Here is a 10,437-nt window from a genome sequence, read left to right on the forward strand (position 1 = left end):
CAAAAATGGACTAAAAACTCATTTATAACACTTTCCACTGATATAATCTCAAAAATCTCAAGGTTTGAATGTAAATTAAAGGAAAAGAAGCTACCAGGCTACGAGGACCAAAAGTGAAACTAAAAGAACGTCACATTGAGAATGGTTGCTCACACTCACCTTCCACTCACTAATATGAATTATGTTAAATAAAACATAATGTGGCTAAAAATGTCTCTGATCCTTTTTCTTGAACCACAGAGTGTCTGTTTTATGTTGTCGCCGCAAGGAATTGTGGGTCATCATTATCTGGTCTCCTTTGGTAAAGGATGCATCAGTGTTTCCTACACTAAAGGAGGTTATAAGGAAAACATTGAGCCTTTTTTCCTCAGCTTAAAGAGAACTCGGACGCACTTTATCATGGCCACCACTTAAACACTTCCGGGGGTGAAGGAACAGTGGATAGGAAAGGAGATAGGAGGTACTATTCTGAAGCAGCCCAAATATTCTTCTTCGTCTTCTTCTATATGTGTAGTTTTACAGCGGTTTGCATCCAGATAGTTGCACTACCACCTCCTTTTGTTCTATACCACATTTATATCTGTCTGAGAACTGCAAGTTCATGATGTAAAGGTTGGATATTATTAAGTGATATATGAAATATATATGATAACGTGAAAAAATTTGAAATGCAAAAAAAAAAAGTTGTGGAGATTTTAATTAATAAGAGAGAATCACTACATTCTCTTACAGGCAGTGGCTATCCGTACGGTTGCTGTATCAATGTGCTGACATTCTATCCGTACGCAGCGCAGCTATTTGTCCAGTTTACTGTAGGTCACATGATTGGTCACGTGACTAAGACTAAACCTAACCCTAACCCCTAAAAATTGCTGCGATATTGGGTTGTAACGTAACCCTAACCCTAAAAAAATGTTGTGATATTGGGTTATAACTAACCCTAAACCTTAACCTTAACCTTAACCTAATCCTAACCCTAACCCTAACCCTAAACCTTAACCCTAACCCTAACCCTAACCCTAAACCTTAACCTTAACCTAACCCTAACCCTTTACCGAACCCTAAACCTTAACCTAACCCTAAACCTTAACCTAACCCTAAACCTTAACCTAACCCTAACCCTAAGACGCTACGTACGTGTACTTCGGTAACCGTACCAATAGCACTGGGGGTTGTCTGTATGGCAACTGTACAAATTGACACTTTCTATCCTATGTTATTATTATATAAGCTTATTAATTTATAAATAAACTAGTGCTGCTCAGGCAGACCAACAACCTCTTCATCCAACCATCCAGGAAATTGAAGTACCTGGGGAAGAAATGCAAGAGGAGATAACATGCAAACCCCACACGAGAATTCAACCCAGAGCTTTCTTGCTGAAAGATAGAAATGCTAACCACAATTCCAAATTTGCTCTCTAGTCTAGTTGAAAGATATATTATTTGAAAAGGCAGTAAAAATGGAAAAATAATAATGTAGTAATCACATGGATTTGATATTAAAGTGTTAGTTGGAAACCGCTACCTCTACCACAGGAAGTTGCAGTCTTTATTACCGATCTTTGATACCAATTAATTATCCCGTCTGTATCAAGACAAACTCATCTTTCAACACAAATACTCTTCTTCTGTTTCATATAATTTGTACAAAAAGAGGATGAGGGACCTGGAATATTTTTCTTTTCTTTTTTTATTTAGAAAAGGGAGAGTACATTGTAATGAACATTTGAGATATGTAAATATGTCAGATTTTAGGCACAGGCTAATTTCCATCTGTTGTCCCTGGACAGGCTGATGGCGTTATTAAAAACAAACAACACATTATAATCAGAAGTACACACATTAGGGCCACGTACAGCAGGAACTACACATTAAGATCACAAACAACAGTAAAGTCAACACAATACAGGGCAGGGGAGATTTACCACCACAAACCCAGTGCGGTCAGGCAGAAGAAAGTTCACTGATTAATTTATAGCACAACTCATTAGTTTTGTATTCTAGTTGTAAAAAAAATGTAATTAAAAATAAACACATTTCATCACATTATTTCTCCTTAGAAATAATGTATACAGTGTTACAGTATTATGAGAATAAACAAATGTATTGGACATACCCAAAAGTGCTGTGCGTAATGTACATGTATATCTGGAGGTATATAGGTGTATAGGTGTATGCAACATGTTTTTCTTTGTTTTCCAGTGCCAACAGAGCAATAAGCACCTTTTAATGACCTGATAAAAGCAGGGCTCGACCTTATTCCACTTACTGATAAATGAATGATAAAGAAGTTGCACAATCACAAGATAATTCCAAATAACAAGTTAAGAAAATGACATAAAGTATTAATTGGAACCTTGTCAATTTGAAATGAATCAGACAAACTAATCCCTTTTTTGAATGTGACAAAGACTTGCTTCCGTGCTTTGATCATTTCACGTCATACTGTAATCCTTGCTGGGGTCAAATTGGGGAAAACATCATTATTAAAAAAATAAATTAAATAAAAATAGAATTTTAATATGTTTTAATATATATATATATATATATATATATATATATATATATATATATATATATATATATATCACAATTCACAATTATATATATATATAAAACAACATCATTAATCACTTTTTAATTTGTAATTACCCACAAAAAAGTTCAGATTCTTTGTTCTTTTAAGATGTGCAGCAGGGTTTAAAAAAAATAAAAATAATTCTGAGCAAAACAAGTAATTAAGCCTGTTGTTTGTGTCTGTTGGCAGTTATGGCAACAGATAATAAACTACACATTTAATCCTGTAATGGCCTGTAATGTTTACACTCTCATGTAGAGCGACCACTGCTGCCCCCTAGCGGTTTCACAGCCCCTCACAGCCAAGCTGACAGTTATTACGTCATAGGTGAAACCTTCCTTTACAGCTGCATGTTATAAAGAAACATAAATCTAAAAATATGAAACAGGTCACTTGGAAACCTCACGCTTAAAGTTAATATGGGGGAAAGTGACGTGTCAACAATCCCATGTGATCAATTCAAAACAGTGAGATATTTATCAAAATGTAATATAATAGGACGCAATGTTCTGTTTGAATAGGAACAATCAAAATTGTGGGTAAACAACCAACATAATCACCGATACTACAAACTGTATAGTATCTCATAATAATGAGATATACTACACTATCTGAGATATTTCTGTGTGAGTTTTTAAATTGATTTGTCATTAAAAAATATATAATAAAAATAAATACATATGAATTTTAAAAAATGTATCAATTAAAAAAAATGTATTAATTAAAAAAAAATTATTAATTAAAAAAAATATTTATTAATTCAAAAAATATTTATTAATTAAAAAACAATGTAATAATTTTAAAAAACGATTATTGAATTAATAAAATAAATATATCTAAGAAATTAAAAAATTAAAAAATATATAATAAATAAATATATTGATCCATTTATTTAGCCATGTCTGCATATATCAAAGGTTAACACGACATGTAGTGCAATCTTTTTTTTTTTTTTTCTTTTTTTTTTTACAGCAATACATGGTTTATTCTTGCAAAAGAGTAAAATAACGCATTTTTTTTATAATTCATAATTGTGAACATGTTTTGTGTAATATTTAGAAGAATTTTGCGGAACTGTTTGCGAGGAAATTCCAAGTTGAAAAAAAATATATATATTTTCACAATTTGTGTTTTAAAAAAAATGACGGCAGTCATGACATAAGCATGGTGAAACTGTCTGTCAGACCCACAAGGGCTTTTTTTGGTAATTTACACAATGATAAATATTTTCTGTCATTTTTACTTTCTCCTGGGGGCCAAATTGGAGGCTCTGATGCACTGATTATCAAACTTTTTTGGCTCAAGTACCCCATTTCTTTTATTTCTGAATCCAAGTACAGCCTTGGCAACATTTTGCTTAGAAAACGTTTTAATAACAACTATAGAGCATAATGATGGAATGAATGAGTGATAACACACATTTTAAAGAATCTCATTATGTACATAAATACGTGGAAAGAAACGGTATTATTTTTGGACTGTGACTCCATTTTGTTAAGAATTTCTGACAACCCCAAAGACATTTATATATATATATATATATTGTAGTTTGAGTAAATTTTGAATTCACAGAGTGAAAGTATAAAAATATGACAATGTGTGTTTTAATAATAATAAAAAAGAATAATAATTAGTTGGCTCAGTGGTAGAGTGTGTAGTCCAATAACCGAAGGGCTGAGAGTCCGAATCCTGCTCTATCTAAGACATTGTTGTTGTGTCTTTGGGCAAGGCACTTTACCCACATCGCCTCGTATGAATAGATATGAATTGTGAATGAATGTTGGTGGTGGTCAGAGGGGCTGTAGGCGCAAAATAGCAGCCATGCTTCTGTCAGTATATGCCCCAGCCGGGCAGCTGTGGGTACATTGTAGCTTACCACCACCGGTATGACTGAAGTGAATGAATAATGTTTTCTGTACGTGCTTTGAGTCCCCTTGAAAAAAAAGCAATGTCCAAAATATCAGGCAACCCCATTTAAACTCCAGGCGACCCCACATGGAATCCCGACCCCAAGGTTGAAAAACACTTATTTAATGGAAGAGATTTATTTCTATAGTTTTTAGCACTTCCGGTCACTTTATTTATTAATTTCCCAGTCTCTCTCTCTCTCAAGCACCAATGGAGTGCCACTGCGTACCCCTAGGGGTACAGGTACCCACATTTGAGAAACCCTGCTCTAAAGGGCCGGTTTCGGACCCTGGGGCTTGAGTTTGACACGTGTCTAGAATAGTATATCTCATAATTATTACTTTTCTTTTTTGGCGGGAATGGACTTCCATATTTTTCTGTCGTAAAAAATAGAAATATTCAGTGTAATCTATGTTAAATAAAAAGTGAACTCTATTCAGCTTTAAAGTGAGGTTGTAGAAGCTCCAATGATGTGAGGCACGTCGTGCTCTCCTTCGTCATCAGACCGGGCTGTCATGCTGCATCCTCGCTACGTGCACAGACGCACTCCGCTCATGGCAACAGTGTACACACACGAGCCGAGTTCAACCACTTCCCTCTGCAGGGGTACACGCGCTCTTTCTTTCAACGCGCACGAGAGCCAGGCTTCAGCAGCTGTCGGCATCACGTGGTGTCTATTTCAGGACAAAAGAAACCCGCGGCGTGTCTGTTTATGTCCATAAATCATCACTCAGCGCAGAAAACTAGTGAAAAACATAATGGTTCGTTCCTAATGTACGACGTGCAGAACTGAACGCACCGCACCCCAACTATAACTGTACAAGCCATAGAAACGTGCTTTGTTAATGAGCCCCGCCTCTCGCACGCTGTGATTTGACATCTATATTAAAAAGGCGTGGCTTCCTCATACATGACGGCGTCCTATTGGGTGTTTCTTGTAACTGTTAGTTCCTGATTTGAATAAGCAGGTCAGGTTGCAGAGGCAGGGTGGGCAGGGCGAGGGTAGAAGATAGTTCAAGTGGTTCAACTTCACCGTCGGTAAGAGCAACACTATGTTCCTAACGCACCGACTCCAGCCATTCACTGTGATTTATCTCTGAGGAAAAACACTTTGGCCTCTAAGAAGACAAGGGAGATTCAGTGAAAGAACAAGATTTTTATTTTTAAAATTATCTGTTTCCGAAGAAAACTTGGTAAGTAGCTCCATGTATCTGCCCCCATTCTTTATTCTTTATTCTAGGGTAAACGGGCCATGTCTATTATCTCTGTCAATTACATTAATACCTAACTTATGATTGTTACAAACTTTCAGATTTATTGTCAATGCTATTTCTAAACTTTTATAATAAATGCTTGAATGTAAACACACAATAATAATTAAAAAATATATATATATCAGGAGTGGTTTCAATTTTGTAGACAGGAAGTCAGCCACACAGGCCTGTTATAATGTTGGTATTAATCATTCATATTACAGATAATTAAAACAAAATGTAATTTTATTTATAAGTGTTGGACAATGGCTAATTTTGTGTGTGTGTGTTTTTGTGCAGATTCAAGGCTTTGTGTGTATTGGGTTCTATCTAAAAGCAGGTAAGCCACTGACTAACGCACATTGTGTCAGTTTCCAGTTCCACTGTGCGTGTGACAGCGGCTAACCTGGTTTTGGGAAGCCAGCCGGACCAGACACACACCTAGATACCAGATACCTACTCTACATGCATGTCTGCCATAGCTTTCCAGTAGTCCTCCCTCATGTCTACCATGTACTTCCTGAAATGTTCCCATGCCTTATTTAGGAGTAGGGGTCAATGGCTTCATGTCTCCTGTAGCGTTAGTTCCTGGTGAATGTTTTACTGTAGTTTCTTTTCCGTCATTTCATCACTGAGTGTAAGTGATGAACAGTTTAAGTCTTTTTAACATGTGTATGACATTGAAATACTGCATTTTAGAACTAAATGAATGACAAATTGCAATCAAATGTCATATATGTGAGTAAACCATACACAAACACATGTATTAGACTGAAATAACTCATAATGCTCTTACAGATACCATGTATAACACACTGTATTGCATTAGAAAGTAAAGGTTTCTATCCAAATCACATCAGGCCTCATGTATTTGTCTGTTGTAACTGTTAGGAGTGTGTAACTCTAGATATTTTATTCATCGGTTCAGATGTCGTATTAACTAAATGCAGCATGTTAGACTCATTAGTTTGTGGCACAAACGCCTCATTGTAATATGAACTTAAGTTGCAGATGTTGACACTCATCAGAATCATGGGGGGGGTCTTTATTGCACTTTTATATAGTATCATCTATTGAATCACTTCTAAGTTGTGTTACCTTAATATTTTTTTTTATCTTCATTGAATAGTGTCAGAATAATTAACATCATTAATAATGTTTATTTATTTATTTATTTATTTATTTATTTATTTTTAATGTAATTGATTTACGAAAAAGTTTGATTTACTTTTGCAAGAAAAAAGCAAAAAAAAAAAAAAAAAAAAAATCATTCTCACCATTCTCTTGCATGTTAAAAGTTATTCCTTATGTAAAGTATATTCTTCATGAATTTTTATCACCTGGGGTAGAATAATGATTTAAAAGTGAACAAAATGGTGGAAAGGGTGATGAAATGGGATTTTAAAAACCACAATAATTTGGTTAAAAGTTGCAAATTAGAGTGGCCAAAAACGAACAGAAAAAAGGTTCAAAGTGTCGATATTGGCTTAAAAGTGGCATCAACTAGGGGAGGGGGGATTGAGGTAATGTAGTTTAAAAACTACAGACAATAACCGGTAGTTTAAACTGGTAAATAATGAACACGACAAATCATGATTGTGGTTAAATTGGCAAAAATAAGCATCAAATACGGTGAGAATAGGTTAAACTGGTGACAATAATAGGTCAACATATGTGACATTAGGTGGGAAAAGTGATGGGAAGGGTTTATTGGTGCCTCACATGTCTTGGAAGTGAACAAAAAATGTTTAGAAAATGCATTGAAATTCGATGGAGACGTGGCAGGAATGGGAGTAATCTAGCAATAATGCATTAAAAGGAGCAAAAATATAATTTAAAAAAAAAAAGAAATACGTTGAAATATGGCAAGTTTGGTGCAGTTGAAGAACCAGCAAAACTGAGCTTTTTTTATGTCATTGATTTATGAAAAAGTTTGATTTACTTTTGCATGAAAAAAAACAAAAAAACAACAACAGGAAAGAGCAGCCACCATTCTCTTGCATGTTAAAAGTGATTTCTTATGTAAAGTATATTCTTTATGAATTTTTATCACCTGGGGTAGAATACTATTTTTCTAATTATTATTTTTATATTCATTTTTAATCAAATGGGGTAAATGTACAGTACTCATCATGTCCACTGGTTGGCGCCAATGTTAGAGCAGACATTGGGTACTAAACAAGGCTCCAAAGCTTATCTGACCCCCTGGGTAGCCAGACAGCTCCAAATCTACTCAGTATAATCCTATTTTACATAATTAATCATGATATTGAACTCTTGTTGTGTACAGCTTTGTTCACACGGTGAGTGAAAAGCAGGGGCAGGAGTCAAGGGTGTGTGTGTGTGTGTGTGTATGTGTGTGTGTGTGTGTGTGCGTGTGTGTGTGTGTGTGTGTGTGTGTGTGTGTGTGTGTGTGTGTGTGCTCATGTAAATAGAACAGAACTACAACTTCAGTGTATTAGTGGCAGATGAGGGTATTTATAGGTGTCTGCAGGGTTCAGACAGTGTAAGCCAGAGCACAAGGGTGACAGTATATTTACTCTCCAGGGAAAACAAACAGGAAAGGGATGGAGGTCAGAACTGAGTGGTTTTGTTTTGTCCTGTGTAGTGGCGATGTCTATCACAGCTATGATGCACCATAGTACCATAGATGAACCAGATTAAAGTCCAAAATGTTGTCCTGCAGGGACATAGTGAAAATGTCAGTTGTTATGTATTGCATCTAGAATTCTAGAGCTGTGGTTCTTACCCTTTTCAGCCCACAACCCCAACATAAAGGTGTCAGAGACCCCCCCCCCCCCCCCCCCCCCCCCCCCCCCCCCCCATTGAAAGTGGTTGAACACAGACATGAACATCTATAAGGAGGAATAAAGGGGAGAACTTTTTTGGGCCCATCCATAAAGTCATCAAAATGTTGGTTCATTGTTCTATGAATCAGTCATAACCACATTTATTTATTAATCTGAATAATATCCACTGTTAAATAGGACGTTTATTATTTTTTGCGCCATAGTATATAGTCATCTTAAAGATGTAAATCTGTATATTAGAAATAAAACCAAAATGGACAATGTGGTGAACTGAGATTTTAAAAACCACAATAACGGTCAAAAGTTGCAAATTAAACTAGCCAAAAACGATCAAAAAAGTGGTAAAAAAAAGGTTCAAAGTGTCGATATTGGCTAAAAAGTGGCATCAATTAGGGGAGGGAGGATTGAGGTAATGTAGTTTAAAAAGTAAAAACAATTACCTGTAGTTTAAACTGGTAAATTATGAGCATGACAAATTATGAACGTGGTTAAATTGGCAAAAATAAGCATCATATACAGTGAGAATAGGTTATAGGTGGGAAAAGTGATGGGAAGGGTTTATAGGTGCCAAAAATGTCTTGAAAGCAAAAAAAATGTGTCGAAAATGCATTGAAATTTGATAGAGACGTGGTAGAAATGGGAGTATCAAATTGAGGTTGAAATATGGCAAGTTGGGTGTAGTAGTGTAGAAGAACCAGAAAAAAATGAGCTCAAATTGTTCAGAAAAGATTCTTGAAAGCATCCGGTGACCCCAAATGGGGTCCTAACCCCAAGGTTGAGAACTCCTGATCGAGACAACATGGAGATGTTATGTGTTTTTAAAAATGACCCATTGACCCCATAAGTGAAAAACAGATTTTTAAAAATCCCATTTTTGCATTGACTCCTATTGACCACATGAGCCAAATCCAAAATGCTAAAAAAAGTTCAGTTTATGAGAAAAAAATCCAAACATCATCAATCATGACTCCAATATTTTGTCTTTTTTGATGAACCTTGAGAATGAATTTATCAAGAATTGGATAATAAATGTTTACAATACTATAGGCTCCATGTTTGATAAATCAAAAACCTGTGTGGATGGTTTGTGTGGGATGGTCTGGTGTCAATTTAACAAAAAATGTGAGATGAGAGGTTTAATATGTTTTACAGTTACTGATAAAAAACAGTGATGGACTTCACAATTTACAATAAGTTTAAATGTACAACAGTTCCTTTCGTGTTGGAGTTACATTTTGGTAAAAGTTGCCAATGTGTAGCACAAATGGTTGCTTTTTTTTGGGTTAATATTCAAAATGTGAACTTTAGAGGCCTCGTGTAGCACCACCTTTAGGATTATTGGCCTGTTTTTGCAGCCTAGAACCTCCTGCATGGGACTAGACCTTCATGCAAATAGTGATTGTTAGCACATAGGAAGTAGGATTTCCTCTGAAGAAGAAGATAGCTTTAAGTAAGGCCCATCTCTGTTACTAAGTGCATGAACGTACGCAGCGAGGGTTACATTTGTGGCTGAGATACTGCCAGTAGGACTTCTCATTCTCTCATGTCTGGAGGGCTTAAGTGCCTTTATCTTCTGTGCTGCATCAGAGCGTCTATAAAAGCAACAGCTGTGATGCCAGGATGTTTGCAACATTTCCATCCCAGGATGCACTTGGTGAACTTTCACCTCTCCATCAGTCACCTGACCTGTGAGCAGCTGCTCCCAAAGTGTTCTGAGATTGTCGTGTGTGTGAAAGAGCCAATGTGGTGAAAAGCAGTGAGGGGAAAACGATCAATTTTTCAGCAGCTATAATATATTTATAATGCATTTCACATGAACATTAGTTAATCATTTATCACTTTGAATGCACAGAAGATACATAAAAAAACAACACATGACAAATTAC

This window comes from Gouania willdenowi, chromosome 6, assembly GCF_900634775.1.
Source record: "Gouania willdenowi chromosome 6, fGouWil2.1, whole genome shotgun sequence".
NCBI classification, from domain to species: domain Eukaryota; kingdom Metazoa; phylum Chordata; class Actinopteri; order Blenniiformes; family Gobiesocidae; genus Gouania; species Gouania willdenowi.